General features: G+C 40.1%; 1 protein-coding gene across 5 annotated transcripts in view; it reads left to right on the top strand.

The window, feature by feature from the left end:
- PKP4 (plakophilin 4) overlaps window positions 1-20,080 on the top strand; it is a 105,166-nt gene that overhangs the window by 7,751 nt on the left and 77,335 nt on the right. The window lies entirely within an intron of this gene.

Below are 20,080 nucleotides of genomic sequence, written 5' to 3'. Positions count from 1 at the left end.
ACACTGCCTGTTGTGGGATGCGTTTTTGTTCAGGCTGATGTAATCAGTCTTCCAGTCCTGAGAGAGTTTTTTAATACTGTTGTGGAACACAGAGGTTATTTTTAAGCAAAACAAAAAATTCACCAAGTCATGTACTGACACTGATACAAAAATTAAATAAATATAAACAACCCCAAACTCGAACCAAACAACAAAAACCCCCACCCCAAAGGTAGTCAGTAACTCAAAATACATTGAATTAGCTAGGCAGACTGCATACAGGAATTAGATTTGGCTGATGAGCTCCTGAGTTTTATTTTGGCCAACACTGAGCGCTTAGAAAGGAGCAGGAAGACTACTGTCCTTCAATCAGTTGTTGCTGCAGTAATAAAGTCTGAAAATTTACTTGCACAGTGTAGGAACATAACACTTTTTATTAAACTTAATATACTTATTGGTATTCATAATGACTAGGGGTTTTATATCTTTTTTACTGTAATAGATGTAAAAGAAGATACTTTAAATCACATCTTGCCTGTTTTTAGGAATTGTATAGTTCATCAGGTCTAGAAGCCTTGCCTTATTTGAATTTGAGCAAATGCTGTTTTAGTGATATAGTTCATTGTATTATTTTATGTTTTATTATTAAATTGTCTTGTATTACTAGTATGTTGATTTATTCTATAATATGAATATTTAGTAATATATTTCAGAAGGACTGAAATTTGAAATAGAAAAGGAAGATACAATTATTTTTTTGTTTTAAATAGCAAAGATAAGTTATTGCAATTTTTCCAGAGTTTTCCTTTGTTTTCCCTTTATCTGAAAGCATCACAGGCATCATATTACAACAGAAGAAAAATATTTTAGGATGGTAATATTCCAAATATTTTTTGTTATAGAAGTTAAAAGTAACACTTTATGTATAGCATTGCAAACTGTGTGATGTTATTTTCACATGTTCAAGTTTTAACAGTTTCAATAAGACCATCTGATTAAAAGCTCGTTTATATAGTTACTTAGTCCTTCCTGTGTGCACATCTTTGCAGATCAAAACAGTTGATGGAAAAATATCACGTTGGTAGGCTAGTTAATTTGCATGCAACTTTAATGTCAGGATGCATCACTACAAATGGTAAAAACAGTATTGTCACCAATAGAAACATTTCTGCAGCAGTCTCTAGCAGGTGGATTTTAAATTGCTGTTTTTGTTGTGTTAAAGAACACCTGTAAGTCCTCAACTTCTTAATGTTTGTTGGGGCTTTTTTCCTGGTCTTTACTGAATAATGTCTTTCTGAATTTTCTCAAACTTGCATGTTATGATTGAGTATTGTGAAAACAAAGTGTCTTGCTATGCAGACAACTTTCTGCATTTTGAGGCATAAACGTTATCTTTTCCTTGTGAATGGAAGCTGAGATTGATCATGCTTTAGAAGAAAGTCACCGTATGAAAACTTATGACACCACCTCCTTCGGTCACGTTTTGTCATCAGAATAGCAGCTCAGAAGTACTTCCGTCTCACAGTCCAACAATCAAACGCATTCTTTTACTTGTATAGAATTTTTTTCTTACAAAATCAAGGACCGCTAACACTAAGCAGGTAACTTCTTCAGTATTTCATGCTTCTCTTGGAGGTAACAATTGGTTCTGTATGATCCTAAGCAAACTTTTTTCCCCCAGGTTCACTGAAACAAGCAGGCAATTGGTAAAAGCATGTTATTGTTGTCTGCGTGGCAAACAGCCACCTGCTTGCTTAGGCTTTTCTTTCAAAATATTTGATGTGTCTGTCTCACTTCCAAGTCTTTAGATGGGCAAACTTAAACATGTTGGAGGAAGGGGAGACAGGATATACTACTGCGTGAACTCCATTCCTGCTCATTCCCTCCTTGCCCAGGATCTCATGGAGGCTGCCTTAGCTGCGGTCTCCTAATAAAAATAGCCTCTAGCTGACTGAAATGATTTGCATGTTGCACAGAATTATAGCCAGGCTAGAGATTTTTCTCTTGGGTGCAAAAATGCCTTCTAATTCTAGAACTTCATGTGGTGTGTCCTTTTCCCCCTGGTATGAATAAATACTAAGTGTGAAACTTCTGCAATGACATTCTACTAAGATTCATTAACTAATTAGCAACCAACTACAGAGCCTCTGCTCTGGCAATTTATAACAGCCTCAAACAGAAGGAGAGCAAAGATGTAGTTGTGATAACTAAACAATCTTCTTAACTTCCTCAGTTTTTACAACTTCTATTTTATCAACCCTCTTGTCAAACTGCTGCCTTTTATATTTACACTTGTCAATGGGTTTTATCATTTCTTAAACTAAGGCATCAGGTGAAAATCCTTATGGAAGAGTATAGTCTACTGAAATTCAAAGCCCTTAAGCTTGCTTGGCCTGTATTTCAGAGTCAAGTTTTGGTTCCAGACAACAGATTAATAATTACTGTTCTTCAGCATCTTTTGTGCAAGAATCTGGCACTTGTATTTAAAGGTTTTAAAAGAAGATTCTTTACAGAATGGGGGGGCGGAACCCCTGGGAAACAGCTAATATTCTGTGTTCCTTGAAAATATTTCTCCTTCATTTTATGCCATGTTTTAAAAGATATTGTAAGTTGGGACTTTTTATCTGCTTTACCATTAACTTTTCATAATTCAGCTGAATCTAGTAATTCAAGATTGGAAGCTGTCTTGTTTGTACAGCCGACTTGTTTCCTTGTGGTGGCTGGGAGAGAAACCTGGGGATACAGAACTGCATACTTCTCCTGTCTTTTTTTTCACAAGCACCTGCTATAGGCCATCGTCAGTCAGGATTATCATGCTAGATGAATCTCTAGTCTGATGCAGTGTAGCTTTTCTCAAGTTCTTGTGCGTAGCTGGATTTACTACATGCATTTGATACTTGGGCTTTTTCAGTCTTGGTTTGAAACAGGACAATCCAAGCTGAAGACAATGCTTATAACTGAGGATATGCTATTTTTTGAAATATAATGCTTTCTTATTTTTAATGCATTTAATAATCTTTTATATAGTGCATGGAGTGAGCAGCTATCTTTACAATAGTATTGGTGACTTAGTTTGTCTTTAAAGGACCTTACTGATGGACAGCCTTGTATGGTCCAAAGTTCAGACTTCTTGCCAGTGTATTTTTTTCAATGGGAATGTGAAGCAGTTTGGTGTGATGTTACCTCATGATGTAATGTGTTGAAAGTTGTAAGACTTACGACTTCATAGATGTACAAACAAAAACTGTGCCTTTTCAGTTTTAAGTGCACATTAGCTTTCCACCCAGCTTTTCCTTGAAGGTAGAGCTAGTGTTCAATATAATTATACTGGAAGTGGACCTAGTAGCATTGAATGACGTGGTGCTAGTGTCTGCTTTTATTTCCATTTGCCTTTTTTATCTCAAAGCATGTATTAGGAGATGCAGTGACTGTGCCTCTTGCCTGGCCAATGTCAAGATCATTTCTTCATCTAGATGAAAGAATATGTGGCTGTCAAACTTTACGCAGCATAGGATCTATGTGTAGGTTTGTATGTTATCTTCAAATAGAATGGTGATTTATGTGTGGAGATTTACTTGGGTAGAGGACATTCAGCATCTCCAAGTAAGTTACCATTTATCGCGACACAACTATGTCTGTGTAGATTTTCTCCTGTGCTACTGATTTTGGCTTGGTTAGAGCAGCTGTGGCGTTGACCACCTTGACTAGCTCTAAGCTGAACAGAGAGGATCAGATGCCCATTTAATCCCAGGTGAACTTAAACTAAAATGTGAGGTCTGTACCATAAAACTAGCAGAGGGAGATGCAGTGGCTTAACTAATTGTTTTCAAATGCCAATTTGTGCGTTTAAACGTGGTGGAACCCGAACATGTGATTCTAAAAATCCTGTGGATGTCCAGATGTACTTGGCGTTGTTAGAGTGCTGTGGGTGGATGCTAAATGTAGTAATAGCTTTGATTATTAATAAGTTCAGCTACTGTATGAAGATATTTGTGTATGTTTTATTCAAGAGCCCTAATTGAAATGGCCCTACCACAGGAGGAAAGCAAGCAAATCACCTTGATTTGGCCTTAACATTTCCCAGTTGCAAAGATGCCAGCAGGATGTGAATCAAAACAATACTGACTGTAAATGCATCCCAGAGGAGCTGGCTACTTTCTGCTGTTTTAACTGTGTGATTGAAGTAGTTTGACTTCCCTTATGGTAGATATGATTTTATTTGTATAAATAAGAAAAAATAAATTGGGTATACCAGTATGACAGGAATCCACTCTCAGGATCCTAGCAGTGCAATTACAACAGTGGAGAAAATAGCCACCAATAATTGTATTCTCAAGTGATATATTCAGTATATTTTTTTCACTTTTCCAAGATGTTCATTACACTGAGAAATCTCCTAATCTGTAGGTACAGAGTTAAATTTCTTTATGGTCATTTAAGACGTATTTGATCTTCTCTCAAATGTCTCCTTATCCTCATTTTTACCCCCAAGTATTCATAGAAAACAGTATCTCCTCAGTCTTTGTTTTATAAGGTTTCTGCCTGTCAAAAAGGAGAGTTTGGTCCCTTTATCATGACAGCCTTTGAATTCAGTCGGACCAGCACAACCAGCTGCAAATGTGAGAACCAACACCTGTGCCAGGCAGTGGGTTAACTTGTATTTCATTATAATGGAAGCAACACTTCAGAATCTCTGCTGGAAGTGTATTTTTGATGTATTGTACAATGGCATGTGCCATTACTGTGGCCATCTCACAGGGACAGCTAAGTAAGTCCATATTCTTCTCACCAGTCACTTCTCTGTGACCTTATTGTCTGTTACAGAAACTTCATTGGTCACCATCTGTGGAGTGGGTAAAGAACAGCAGCAAGATTAATTCCTCAAAGTCTTCCGTCATGACATGCCTGCTTAATGCCCCAAGCCCTTTTTGCCTACCAAAGCACCCACAAATTTGGAAGCTGTGTGAAGGCCAGTTATTTTGACAATGTTAAACATGATCAATCACAAGGGAATTCCTAGTGGAGAAACTTTTTTCCAGATGGAGCTTCTCATTAACTCTACATTTTGTCTTCCTTCCCATAAACAGGCTGAATACATAATCATGATCATTTGACAGTAGAGACCATGTCTAGCTTATTCTGTCTTAGGTAACTGGTAGGGTATTACCTGACTGTGTTGCCTCTACAGACAAATGTTTTTGTTACTCTTGGAATTTCTTTGCTGCTTTAGCAAGTCTTGTTTGGCTTGATTGTCTGTAACTTTCACATAATTCCATCATTATTTGACTTGGAAAACAATAGTTCTCAAAATTCATGGACATGTCGATTTCTCCTCTTGCCTTAAGGGTGCTCTACTTTTTCACTTGTATCTCTTTTAAAGTAGGGATGCTTCCCAGATAAGTAATTCTTTGTTGGCTTAGATGTACGTTGCATGCTCTGTGCGTCATCCCTTCCACCGCTTTGGATAGATACAGATTTATTTGGTAGCACTAGCATCAGACAGCTCTACTGAGCTCAGCTGGTTGATTTCACCACACTGTTTTCTATTCTGTACGATTTGTTCTTCTCAAATGTACGACTTCAGGTACAGCTCTGCCTACTTAAATTACCCTTCCATTAAAAATTTAAGTCAGTCCATAACAATGTGCTCCATGGCTGTTTCAGCAACTGATTTGTTTCTGTTCTTTTAGGCTCGAGTTTAAGTAATCTTTTTTGTTGGTTTAATTGCTCTTTTGTTACCATATCTGTCAAATGAATACTTGTGCCCCACCATTGTGATGATTATTCATGTATCAATCAATGTCTAGAAAAGCTGGGTCTTACATGACCAAGTTTCCAGTGGTACTTGTTTCTAATAGAGCTTCCACCCCAAAGTTTGAGTGGCCACTACTAGCAGCTATCTCTTCTCTGCTGTTGGAGATTCACTAAAAAACATTAATGGTTATGCTGTAAACTTTGTCCTTTTTCACTTGAAGGAAAACCAATTACAGGAATGAACAGTCTCCAGAGAGATGACTTCTTGCTGAAGTTGAAAGCTGGTAACGTGACTATTCCTATCTTTTGAATTTGCTTTGGTCAGTGTGTCTTAAAATTCACCAACTGATTAAGTTTTTAACTAATAAACTGGAAATGTCACAAAACAGTCTGTTGTGAAGACACTGAATCACTAGTTTATTAAGGAGGACGACTTCTTTTTGTTGTTGAAAATTTGTAGCTTTGAGCATGCTATACTTGGCATGGACGCAAGCCTTTCCATCTTTTGCAAATAGGTCATCAGCCAGGTTAGATCATCAGTTCTTCAGCATTCAGTGCGAAACCTGAAGTTTGTGTTGCGATTCCAGCAAATGAAGTGTTTCACTTTCATGAAGACTTATTTGGGGACAATGAGGTCTAAAGATGGCCTGTATGGAGCAAGTACCCAACCTTGTGTCACAGCTTTGTCCCGTGCCAGTTCTACTACGTTTTCCTTCGTTTAAATGCTTTATATTTCCAGTTCCTACTGAGGATAGGAGTAGTGATGGTGATGACCCTGGTTTTGAGAGAATTTCAGGCAGGCTTCGCCAAGGTGAGGGCTGGCTCCCCGGCATCGGTCTCAGCCTCGGGGACGGGCCCGACGCTGTGCCGACGGGCAGGCCTCGCGTCGCAGTGCCAAGAGGTCCTCCCGCTGTCCCCGGTGCTGGCAGCGGGACGGGCAGGATGATCCTCCTGGGAGGAAGCCTGGGTCGTCCTGGGCCCGCGTGGTTCTTCGGCGTCAGCGTGTCACTGCGGCGGGCACGTGTGCTTTGGTCGGCGGCGGCCGGCCCGTGCGGAGTGCCAGCGCTGCTCGGAGCCCTGCGTGCCGCCTCGCCAGCCTGAGGACAGAAACTCTCCGGAACAGCATGGGCACGTGGTTACTCTGGCAGTTCGGTTGCAAGTAAATGCTCCCTTTTAAGGTGACCGCAAATGACAAGGGACTTCTGGCTTATTCCATGTGTCTGGCAAAATTGTTGGGCATATCCTTCCTGTGGCTCAACGAGAGGATGTCGACGAGCAGCAACAGCATCGATATTAAAACCGGATAAAACTGGGACAAGGTAGCGTGTTAGTGTGTGTGTTTACCTTGCCGTATTTGGACATGTTGATCTGAAGTCTGCATTAATAGCCTCGCTGAAGTCTATTTTTAAAACGTGTAAAAAAAGATTTAAACAATGTTCATCAGAAGGTGTGCTGAGAGTTATTTGGAGTTAACCAGCAGCATTACTGTAGAGAAACAAGTTACAAACTGTATTTGCCGTTGTAAGGAGGCAACTTCTTTAAAAATGTTATTAGGAGAAATAATTCTATGCAGACTATATAATGCAGACATTTTTCATTAGGTTTTTATTGTTCTTTGTTTGACAAAAGAAGTGGAGTGTTATACGGCTTCCCTTAAACAAGAGAAGTGTAAGGTAGATTCTTGAGCCCATTTTTGCCCCTCCTTTGCTGGGCATGTTAACATTTGCTCTGGCATTTGCAGCTTTACCTGTCTGGTCATATGAGAACTGAACCAATAGAGAATGTACTGGGTGAGCTTTAAAAGAAAAAAAGAGGTTAAACCCTGTATAGAACCTCTTCTGTGCCTTTGCTGAAAAGCTCATTTTTAAAATTTTTGGATTTGAAGTGGTCTCTCACAAATAGAAGGGCAAAAAATGCAAACAGGTAGATACATATCCTGTTAACATCTGTGATTTATCCTGCTGTCTGTGATACTGAAAGGATAACCAGCAACTGACTTAAAGCACCTTGCTGAAATGTTGTGGTTTTAGATAGCATAAATGATATGTGTAACAAATATTTTCAATTCCTGTGGTATAGTAATACGGGTGTTTCTTGTTGATTCCTCCCTTTCCAACAGGACTGGTTTTAGTACTTTGTTCTGCTGAAGGGTGTTGGGGCTTTGTTTGGCTTGGGGTGCTTTCCTGCCTGGTGTTCAGCTGCTTCCTCTTCCTTACTTTACAGTGCTCAGAAGGTTCCCTTCAGTATCAGCTATCTGAAATTGTATATATTTTTATGAAGCTTAAGTAAGGCATTCTAAAAATGGAAAGATATGCCTCTTAACTACAATTACTATTTAAGCGTTATATGCAATAGCAATCTTGCAAGTTCTGGAAGTGCATTCTTTTCTGCTGTTGTCATCCATGAGTGTATTTCCTGAGTTATTACATTGACGTTTTCCTGGACTTGCACAGTGCAAGCAAGAGCAGGCTTTCTCTATTTTGAAAGTGGAAATCCCCTAAACCAGTAATTAATTGTTATGTTTTGTTAAGACTTAAAATTTTGTAATTTTTCAACTACTTCATGTTATTGAGGGGATTTGCTGTTGATAGCTGTGTTTTAAACTCCTCATTTGGGGCTTTATGTTAAAGCACAGTGAAGATAACTGATTAAGTTTGTAACTTCTGGTGGTAGAGTTGCTTATTTAAATATATACATATTAATTGTCAGACATATCTAAATCCTAACTGTGAGCATTTAGGTTTTTTCTATTATCTGTAGCTATGAAAAAGTCTAAAAAATAAAGTTTGTTTGAATTTGGAAGGGAGGAAGAGCACCCCAGTATCCCATTTAGAAGAGACAGTAACACTTAAATAATTAATGTCATTGATATTGTCTGATACCTGGCAAGAAGGTAGCAGTAGCTTTTAAATGTTATTCTTGATTATTGTTTTGTCTTTTCTGCAGTGACTTCAATATTTCAGCTGTTATCACTCTTCCCCATAGTCTCTGTTCTGTATCCAAAAATGGGCAACTCCTACATAAAATTTGCATAGCTTTGGTTGCTCTCTTCTGACTTTTCAATTGATCCAACTTGAAATGGAGTGCACAAAACTGGATACACTTCTTTAGCTAAGCAGGGGAAGATTGTGCATTTCAGTGCAGTGGGAAATGGAAAATAAGCGGGAGTGATGAATGAGGTATCTTTTTCTTTTTCCCCTCCTTTTTATTTGTCACAGGAAATTGTGCTTTGATTACAGGCAACCCAACTTCATGTTGTTTCCCACAGAGTTGTTGTCGTCTTGCTAGTTGTCTTCTGTACTGCGTTTGTTTCTGCTTCAGTGCAGGGCTTTGATCATCTTTGTAGCCCGGGTGAACTTGAATATAAGCAAGGCAGGATTATGCATGTGGAGGTAATACGAAATCAGTGGGTATCACTGGGATGGATAGACAAGCTTCAATGTTCAGTTTGAGTTGGGATCAGCTGCTTTTGAGCTTGGCATTTGTTTTTGGATAGATTGTCCTACAGTTCATGATCTCTGAATGCTGGCCCTACCACTCAGTGATACGTGCATTCCCTTCCCTTGCCCCCAGCCATCATCTACAAAAGGCTGACAGTGGTGCTAGCTTTCATCTGTTATGCACTTTTGATGCAAGTGAACTATTAACTACTGCTTTGATTACAACTTTCTAACAAGTTACGCTGGTTACCTCTTTCGGTCTGCCCCAGTATTTTCACCTGTGCTATCTAGGCTGCTTGTCAGAAGGCCATGTGGCAGTGTCAAAAGCTTTACATTCAGGATGTATTTCTTCTAGTGCTCTTGTCATAGAACAAAATTAGGTAGATTTGATATAATCTACTCTTGACATATCCACTCTTATTTCTTAACACCTGAAGTTCTAGTGCCTGTTACTGAGTTTGGTGTGCTTAATTTTCCCTGCTCAGAAATTAGAATTAGACTAGAATATGGGGCAGGGAATTAAAAGGTAGGAATAAGAATGATGATGTTGTGACCAGTATTTGAGATTCCTTTGAAACTTTGGATTTGAGCTTTTAAAATACATTTGAGTCATATTTTCAGTCTTTCAGGAACTGAGGCAGGAAAGCTATATAAATTGCGTCTTCAACTGGTAAACTTTGATGCAAAATACTGCCATCTCATGACAAAATTGTTTGCCTCTAGCAGATTTTACAGGAAGAAATGTTTTTCACTGAGAGAAGAAAATCATATCTTAGCATCGTCGTAGAGTGCCGCATAAAGATGCGGTAATTCCATACAACAAGAAGCCTGTGCATACTGGTCTGAGGGTTTCTTCTTGTTCTAACTGAGCATCAGTGAAAAACCTGAACCATTTGCTGTCATTCAGTATTTGTTTCTCTTCTTGACCACTTCTACACTTAATCTTCATTCCCTCGGTAGATAGTTTTCTATCCCTCTGAGTTTTCTTGTTATTGTATACTGAATTGTCTACCTTTTGCACTGTGGGCATCTATTTCAGAGTGTGGTTAAAATTATTGGCTATATTTTATGTACCATTGACCTGACTTTTTTCCCCATATAGCACTTCTGCAAAGTCTTCATGCCAAGCCAAACATTTTAACCTAAGTGTGTCTAACTTTATAGTTATGCTTCTATCATCCACCCCCTGCTATGGGAAGGGATATGGTTCACTTTGATAGGAATAGTTCATATAATTTTGTATTTATCAACATTAGCTTATTCACCTTGCTTTATAGTTTTCCTCAAGTTACTCAGTTGTCTTTGATCTCCTCTAACCGTAATGTCACTTGTAAATTTTGGTGCTTCATGGCTTTTCATCTCTTTATAAAGTATTAGCAGAAATAATACATTCTCTATAGAGTTATGTGTAATCCTGCTACCAGTACTTAAAGTTTTTAAGGATAAACAAAGTCAAATATACCTCAGAAAAATAATACCAATGATACTTCTTTTTTTTGTAGATTGGGGAACTGATTGAAGTCTTGGTAATTTAGGCTTTAAAAGCCAGATGCTTGTTGTCTAATTCATGTAGAGTTTGCTACTACATGCCACTTTTTTTTTAGCTTCTAGCTTGGAGAACAGAAGAGGAAAGAGCTCCATTTGCTTAAATGTAGAAGTTTGCACGTAGAGCGTTCTTAGCAGCAAACTGAGTTTTGCTGTGCAGTTCCGTTTCAGAGCAAAATGAAGAGTAAACTACAGTTTACTGATTGATAAGACTTAATTTTAGTAAACCTTTTGCTCCTCCATAGCCATGTTTATTAGAGAACAGTGGTATTCCCAAATCTATCTTTATGGTATACAAGAGTTTGATGTTTCTGTAGTAGTCATTTGAGCAGGAACAACAGTAGATTTCATTCAAGAACTTGCATATGTATCCCGAGTAAAAGCAGAAGTTTCAACATCATCAGTTTCTAAGTTTTGCAAGGGCATTGTTGGATTTTTCTCCCTGCTAACCCTGATTTAAGCTGCTGCTTATTGGTCACTCATTTCTGAACCACGGTTCTCAGTGCAGAGATGGAGACTACAGCGTCAGTAAAAATATGTGAGTCTCTGTCATAAGTGAAATCAGACCACTGATCTAGTGTGGCTGTATTTTCTTAAAGGCAGGATGCAAAAGGGGTTTGGTAGTGTCTAGTTCCAGATCATCTCAGTGATACATGTCACACCACATCCCTCAAAAACTTGCATGGGCAAAGCAGGGGGAGCTGTGGAAGTCTGGAACTCTTCAGCTGTCTTTTAAAATTGTGGTTGTAGCTGTTAATTTTTATCATTGGGAAAATTTTTTATATAGTAATTTTTTCCAATATACTATATAACAAAATTGAGAAGCATACTTTTATGAATTAATATAAAATAAATCTGGTTTTATAATACTTCCAGTTGAAATATATCTGCCTACAGTTAACGTGCATTATATTTAGCAATAATGTATAGAGTAATAATTCAGTAATCATTTTACAGGGCTAGGAGAAAATATAAGTGGAAATTGAATAGCAGCTACAGCTATTGTTCTGCTTGGTAATGTTTATATCTTTACTTACAGTTATTCTCAGTTTAACTCCTGTTTCCTTGTTTGTAAGAGTTTTCAGGTGGGTGATTGAAATGTGTCAGTTTGGAGCTCCTACGCTTTGCAGGCATTTGGTAGCAGTACCGTACAGCATACGTGCACTGTAGTTACTCAGCTGTTAAGAGTTTTTAAGTGATGTTGTTTTGTGACAGTCATTCTGAATGACTTCATACCCTAAATTAATTGAGAATATTCCAACACCAAACTAAGAATTTATCCTTCTATGAATGGTTGAATGAATAATTGATGAATGTCTTTGTCACCTGACAGTCTGTTTCTAAAATCTAAAATCCTTCTGTGATGCTACATATCCCTCCTCCCCCTCAGTCTGCACTAGGATGAGACTGAACTTTATCCCTTGAGATACATCTGCTGTTTGTTTGCTAGTCTGCAGAACTGGCTTTCAGCACTGTGCTCTGATGAGGTAGTTCTAAATGGCAGTGGATTCACAAATATATCAGCAGAGCAGAGCAATACAGGCTTGGGATGGTCCAAAGGAAGGATTCAGATTTGGGGTCTGTTGTCTTTTCTTTAAGGCATGGAGCCTTCTTGGCTTACACTACTGAAAACTCTAGTTTGTGCCAGTTAGCTTATGGTATTATATTTGTGAAGCGTGAATGCTCACCAGACATCCTTCAGGTGACAAAGATTCTTCTTTTTTAAAGGTGAGCTACAAATGGTGCCTCAGGCCTTGAAGGATATGATTGTGAATATCCCTTTATTCAAAATGGTCATCTTGCCATACCTGTCTGATCTCTTCTGGTGAATGGTTAGTTTGAAAGCTATAAAAAATATTAATCTCGTGAGCATGTTACAACTGGATATTTGCGGATGTAGAATCTTGCCTGCTCGCTAGAGTGCAGTTAAAGTATGTAGCCATTGGCCAAAAAAAACCAACAAAAAAAACCCCCAAACAACAACAACAAAAAAAACCCACCTGTCTTTTACTAGGAGCTGTAACAAAAATATATTTATCCAAAAGCTAGGGTAATAATTTTTAACATTTTAAAAATGACATAGCACCAAATGCCTTTTGAACCTGCATGTATTTAAATAATAATTAAAAAAAATTAGAGAGAGGAAAAACTGTATCCTGAAAAGAAAAAAGGATGAGGAAGATACTACATTTAGCAGTAAGGTAGTTGAATGCATCTCCCACATGTCTTGGGCAGCGTGTCAGTTGCATGTAGATTTCTTTTATTACTGTGGGACTCAGTCTGCACAATTGTGCAGGTGAGGGGTTTTTGTCGTGTCATTACAGAAGTCAGTTTCTTCCATGTTTTCTTCAGGTAATGTATTTACTTCCCTGGTTTCATCCTTATGTCCACATAAACAAAACTTCGGCACTACTGATGTCCATAAAGAAAAGTGATACCTTAACAGAATGGTTAGCCTATGGTGTGATACTTGGAAGTATCTTGACTTACTGCATCTGGAAATTTTGAAACCTATTTTTCATGTAAATATTTGAGCTATCTTTCACATAATCCATTTTTAATTGATTGCATCATTTTTTGCAAGTGGATAAGGTGTCATCTGCTGTCTTTTCATCCAAACACATAACTATAGGCTGGTAGACACGATACAGAGTTTATCTTAGTTTAGTCACTTGGTTGTACCAAGCCTGAGAATGTACATCACTGCCTAGTTTGTAGGTGAGCAACACTCCATCCTTGTAGCAGGATGGAGCTAATGGGATCTACTCATACCTAGAAGTGTACTGACATGTCTGTGAAGTAACTCAAAAAATCAGATAAATTTTAATCATGTCTTCATCTAAAAACTGTAGAAATGTAGTAAGTCTTGTTCTGGTTTTGAATTTCACATATACTGTAAAGGATGAAAAAAGAAGAATCTTTGAGAGCTGAGGTGTGCTCATCGTTCCCTCGTGAAATAGATAGACTATCGTATCCTAGTTGACAATGTTCATAAGAATTGTATTACCTCTTCAGCACAAATTACTTTGGTGACTCTTGTTCCTGGCTTCAGGTCAGCAATGGGAGGCTCAGCAACAGGGAAATTTGGGAAAATAATCTGTGTAAGGAAGGCAAGAGGAATACAAAGGGAAGTGAGTAGGAAGCTGTAGAAAAGCACTGCTTTTGCTGTCTTGCAGGGAACCTGGAAGGGTCTGGCTTCTTGAGTCTGCACTACAAGGAGAGGGATTACTTGATGCTGGCAAAGCTATCTGGATATCTCTAAGAAAATAAAATGAGGAGAAGCAAAAGGTGGGGAGTAGAGACTAATGAGAATGAAGAATTAAAGCCCTGGTTTCCTACACTCAGTTTAGTCATTTCTCATATTTCTTCTCTCCTTCTCAACTGTGTATTCTTGTTCCTTCCTTGCATCAGTGATTATACAGCTGCAAGATCCGCTGGTTCAGAAAAATACACCCCACCCCCCAAAAAACCCGTAGCTTTGTGTCAGATGAACTCACTGAGCTGATTTGCTTTGCAGCTGTTTGACCATTTGATCAGACACAAAAGAAAGTATTACCCATTTTGGCAACCTACAACCTCACTGCATGCTTAGAGAACCAGTATGAAAGCCAGGATTGGCAAGCTACTAAAGAAAACTGGTGAATCTGCCCCATCATCAATGCTGGGGTGCCAAGAAGTCTGCTGCATTTGCAGAAAATGAGGACATCTGGGAGGTTTTTAGGAGTTGGTGCTAGATGAAAACAAGCTAATTGTGCATGGTGGAGGCAACAGGTATCCTCTAAAGAGGCAGTTAAAGTGGCTGTTTAAATGCAGTTTACTCAAAGCAAATCCCTGCATTTGCCTAAAGAGATGGTCTCTGCCATACACTTGTTGGGTTGAAAACTTGCTCTTTTTGATGGCTTGGTTTGCTCTGATCTAACTTACTGCATGTTTTCATGAAACTATTTGAGTGAGTCTCCATGGTAGAGAGGATGGAAAAGCTGCTATTTTCAGAATTATTGTAGGGTATTTCAGACTAGAGGCTTCAAATTGAACAGCTTTATTTTCATTGCACACTTGCATCTAGTTTGAAAATGTAAATGCAGGCCAGCCTAGAGCTAGACTGTTGCTGCTTCCGTTCTTTTGTCCTTTACTTTTAGAGAATTTCAAAATTCAGAATAGGTGTTAAGAATTTTCTCAGATGTATACTACAGGATGAAGCATGTAACAATTTTCCTGAAAAATTATTTAAATTATTGAAAATACATTCTTTTTATCAGAGACTGAAATCCACAGAAAACAGTAGCAAATTCTTACTGTTCTCCTTGTCTGTTGTTAATCTCCCCCAAAAGTTTCAAAGTATCTCACATTACACTTTTGAGCTATGCTAGAACCGTTCACACCATTCACAAATCTGTAGTTCTGCAACATCCATCAAAAGATCATCTCAAAACATTTAAATCTTTCAGTTGTCATGCTTTCTTTGCTATAGCAGAGAGCTCAAATCTGTAAACTGTTCTCTCGTACTCAGTAATTTTAAGATATGAATAAGGTATGTTGAAATGGTTTGCACAGAGCAGTAGAACAGTAAAATATGTTTTCTGAGTTTTCATTATGGCTACATAGATCTCAGTATCTTTAATGCGCAGGAGCAATTTGAGAATTAAAAGAGCTGGAATCCAAGGAGGCTTTAAGGTGCATTTATGAATGGTACCCGTGTATATTACCCGTGTATATTGTCTTATTCATCAATGCATAAGGTTTGTAGAAAGCAGCCCTATATCCATCCTGACTGCAGTTTACTAGCTGTGATACTGCAGCGAAAGGTTGTAGGGGATGAGCATTTGGACAGACTGGGAAAGATGTAGGAACAAAGTCACCCATTTGGGTGACATCTAACTGCTGGGCCATGACACAAGAGGCAGGCAAAATAACTATGAACCTAATTTTTTCAGGGATGAGGTCTGGTTGCTTGTTTTCCAATAATGAATCAGTTAGCCATACACAAAGGTGTGAGTAACACAACCAAGTCCAGGGAGTATTTTCAGCCAGTAAATCCCAGTCTTGCTTAGAGAAGAAAGAGGTTTTCTTATTAACTCCTCATGAGTTTTCCTTGTACCTGATTTTAAGGCTCTCGCGAATCCTGCATTTCATATTTCTTGTTCCCGTAAGGTGAATATGAGAATCTAAATTGACTTTGTGAGTTCCTTTCCTCACACAGCATGCTTAGATGGAGGCATGGTGGTGGGGACTGGGTCCTCTATGGGGCTGGCCCATGGAGAGCATCTCCTGGTTCCTTCCTCTCCTGCAGCGTGTCACCTGAGTTCATGTGCCTCACAGCTGCCTGGCCACGCAGGAGGTGGGAGTAAATGAGCATACTCGTTTGCGTTAGCTTAAGTATGTACGTAAGTGCTTGTAGGATCAAAGCCAACAGTTGTCTAGTCTTGAAATCGAGATTAGAAAATCAGTAACTTTGCCAAGAAACGTGTTAATTGAAAGATCAGCAGTTAAAACAACTGCCTGTGTGGAAGAGTATAGCTCTCTAATTACACCTCTTAACACTGAAATAGATGTGCATTTAACACTGACATCTTTATTAATAATTTATTTGATTCCTTTTTATCTGAGTGTTATTATTAGAGACTCAATATTGGGTATATTTTCTGTTCAGACAAATTACCATACCTTCCAACTAGTTCAGATGTACATTTTCTTGACTGGTTTATTACAGAAGTTTACTACACATAGGTTGAAGAGTTACTTCACAGTGCTGGGGTGAGAAGAGAGTGACAGACAAAATTATGGAAAAGACAAATTGAGATTGTCTCACATCTGTGCTCATTGTATCATAGTTTTGTAGAGGTTTTTAGTCCAGTTTTAAGCATTCATGTAGACAATAGACTTTGAAAGCGATCTCTTAGAAGGAATCGGCACTACATTTTCATAGTACTTTTGTGGCACATCATAGAAGCTTCAAAAAGTCACTTTTTTTTTTAAGTAAGTAAAAAGCTGTGCTTTTGCTTTCTCTATTAAACTGTCTATCTTAACCCACAAGTTTCTGCACTTTTACCCTTTGATTCTCTCCCCATCCCACTGGGGGGAAAGTGAGCGAGCGGCTGCGGAGGGCTGAGCTGCCCACTGGGGTTAAACCACAGCACATCTAAATATTTAATTGATTTAAAGCTATAGACATGCATAACTGGGAATTCAGTGCTGCTTTTTTTTTATTTATTTGAAAGATTGACTTTATTTATTATTGTACTGTATTTTGTGCTTCTCACCTGGGAGTCCCAACCCACGATGGACACTCCCCTGGTTACTGTGCAGGTGAAGACAAGTTGGGATGTTGAGGAATGGGAGGAAGAAAGCAGCCCATTTCTGAAAGAAGGTCAAGTGTAACTTGAGAGAGTTTTTGAGATTTGGCCTTCTGATTACTTAGCAAATATTCCTAAATGAAGGAAAAGCTTGACTGGGTAGTTTTATTGCTTCATGATATGCTTGCAAATTTAACAGTCCATTTAGAAACCTGAAACACTGAGCTGTAGTCATAAAAGAACTGTGGAAAGTGATTTAAAAGATCAGGTATGACCCAGGGAGTCATAACATGTATTCTGTGATTCTTTGGGTTATTACAGCTTGATGAAAGCGTTGATTTTTACAAGTAAAACCCTAAGAGAATACATTTTTATTTTCTAAAACCTTAAAGTTACATCTTTGACTTTTCAAAGTCCTATTATATAACCATTAAAGTGTGCTTTTTATTCTGCTTTCTTGAATGCTATTTCACTTGTTCCTGTAGAAACAAGGGTACTTGAAGCTTTAGGTGTATGCCAGGCTTACGGTTGGCTCATGAAAATCTCAGTGTGGCAGCCTTTGTATTTGCAAGCTTGAAACGAATAAAAATGTTGTTTCAGAAACAGGCAGATACGGCTGGTTATTCATGCGGTGGTACTTGGGAAGCCAAGAGGCATGCACTATCCCTGCATTCTCCAAGAGCAAGGTCTGTTCCAGTTGCAAGAGACCCACCTTGGTCTCCTTCAGACCTACACACCCACAGGCACTGCAACACAGGTGGAGATCAGCTGGGTGTGATAAAGGAACAGTGGAAGAAATGGCTCTGATCCTTCGTCGTCTTGTATTTTTCTTTTTCTTGTTGTTGTTAAAGAACTCAGCTTCTCGTACTCTCTGGTAGCGGTAGGCTGCGGCAGCCGGACAACTCGGCGGTGCCGCCGCGCTCCCCGGCTCTCGCCGGCCCCGCGCTGGCTGGCGGGGGCCGCTCTCCTCCCCGCCGCTCCCGGCAGGTGCGGCTGGGCTGGGGGGGGAGCACAGCGGGCACCGGAGGGCCCGCGGTACGCGGCGTCTCGCCCGCCGTCCCCAAACGTGCTGCCCGTTTCTCGCCCCAAGCCGCTGGCGTCTCGGCGAAGAAGCGCGTTCGCCGGCAGCCAGCGAATGGGCGGCCACGGGAGGACGTGGGCCAGGGGGGGCTGCCGCCTCCCGCCCCCCCCCCCCCCCGGGGTGGGGAGGGCCGGGGGCCGCTTCCCCGCGGCCGGGGCACGGCCCCCTGCCCCGGTGTTCGGCGGTGAGGAGCGGTGGCGGGCTGGAGGCGGCGGGCACGGCGGTGGCGGGGCCTTCTCTCCCTCAGGGAGCGGGGTGTGGGCGAGGTGAGGCTGGAAGGGGCGGGGAGGGCTTTGCGCGATTGCGGCGGGAGAGGAAGAAACGTGTATTCTGTCTGGACTTCAGTTTTTTCGGCTTAGGGGAAGGACGGAGCGTGGCACGGTCTTTGCGTCGCCACGTTCGTGGTTCGGCCCTCTTGGGAGGGGAGGTGAGGGTGGTTGGTCTTCGTGTTGCTAAGCTAGCGTGCTCAGATTTCCCTCTGCAATCCGGACACCAGAAACCTGGCAGCACTGTACCTGTGGAATTTCTTTTTCCTTGTTCCAGAAGATAAATGTGATACGGACGTGAGGTGGGAGCGGGCTGTTTATACAGACTCTTTCCAGGTTGCTGGAAAGTCTCCCTGTGTTACTTGTGCAGTTGCTGAGGGGAGGACAGGCCCTTCTCCAGAAGGTAACTGAGCCCAAGTCAGGCTTTTGCTCTAACATGCTTTTGGAAGCACCTTTTCTTTTTTAATTTGCAGTGGTAGAAGTTGACGGGTGAGCAGGCTCCTGCACCATATGTTACCCCACTACTACTCCACTGCCTCTCATCACTCATCTGGCTTTAGTTTCTCTGAAGTTGTTGTTTGACTCACTCCCTGGCTGACGTGAAACTGCACATTAACCGTGTTACCAGCTCTTTTAGCAGACTGGAATAGTGTTGTTAATAAAGATGCCCTGCTAACGCACTTGAAGCGGCTCCTAAGCCTGAACAGAAGTCATCCCTCTCGTAGTGCACATGCCGCTGTACACAAAGCAGAAAGAAAGCACTTTCTCTTACATCATCTCTTTTCTGGTTTCCACTCATCTATTCTGCCCAAGGCTGCCTGTAGTAGCATAGAAGTCCTCTGACAACATAGTGCTTTGCCTGTGCTTGGTCTCTGTGTATAGGCACCAGTGCAGAAAATGTGTTGAGAGGGTGAGCGACCCCGTAGGGTGATTCCAGAAGAGATCCCTCGAGGGTCAAATCAGAAACGCGCAGCTTTACAGCACAGCCACTGATCTTGTAGATTGTCCTCTGTCTTTTTAGGGTGGTGTGTGCTTTTTAGGGTGGTGTGTGCCCAGCTTTATGCTGATTCAGCATTTAAAAGGCTGGTGGCAGAGAAGGGATGGTCATGATAAAACAGGTCAGGACTGAGGGGTCTCAGGGGTCTGTTCCCGGCCTTGGAGCGTGTTCACAGCGTAAGCTGCTCCTTGCTCTTTCTGAAATGAAGGGAAGGAAGCTGCTGTTCATCTTTGTTTCATCTAGGAATGTTGAGTTTGTTCTGGAAATCTAAAATGACATACTGACTACTTTTAACATTAGACATCATGAGCTTTATTTTCTTTTTTCTGAAGGAAATTAATGTATGGTATATGTGCAAAAGCTACATGAATACCTCCTACTTGCTATTTTCAAAGTACTAAACACACTTCATCACTGTCTCTGTACTATTAATTAATAGTGACTTCTGTAGTTAAACAAATGAATTGTGTTTTTTTTTACGTGTATTGGAATTGTTAGTGTGCTGCCTCTGCAATAATGAACCTTGGGGTTCTTGAACACTAATCCTGTTGGTCCTTTCCACGCTATGCATAGCTCAGGGCAATTGGTTTAACTTTAGTGTTTTAAATTCCTCTTTTGCAAAAGAAACATTAGAAGCATTATTCCCATTAACTTTTTATTACCATAATTAGTCTCTTCCATGGTTTGTTCCTAACAGCAAAGCATTCTGCTGCTACATGTCATTC

Source organism: Haliaeetus albicilla, chromosome 4 (assembly GCF_947461875.1).
Source record: "Haliaeetus albicilla chromosome 4, bHalAlb1.1, whole genome shotgun sequence".
NCBI classification, from domain to species: Eukaryota; Metazoa; Chordata; class Aves; order Accipitriformes; family Accipitridae; genus Haliaeetus; species Haliaeetus albicilla.
The sequence above is the reverse complement of the archived record's forward strand: the minus strand, read 5'-3'. Positions and strand labels throughout refer to the sequence as shown.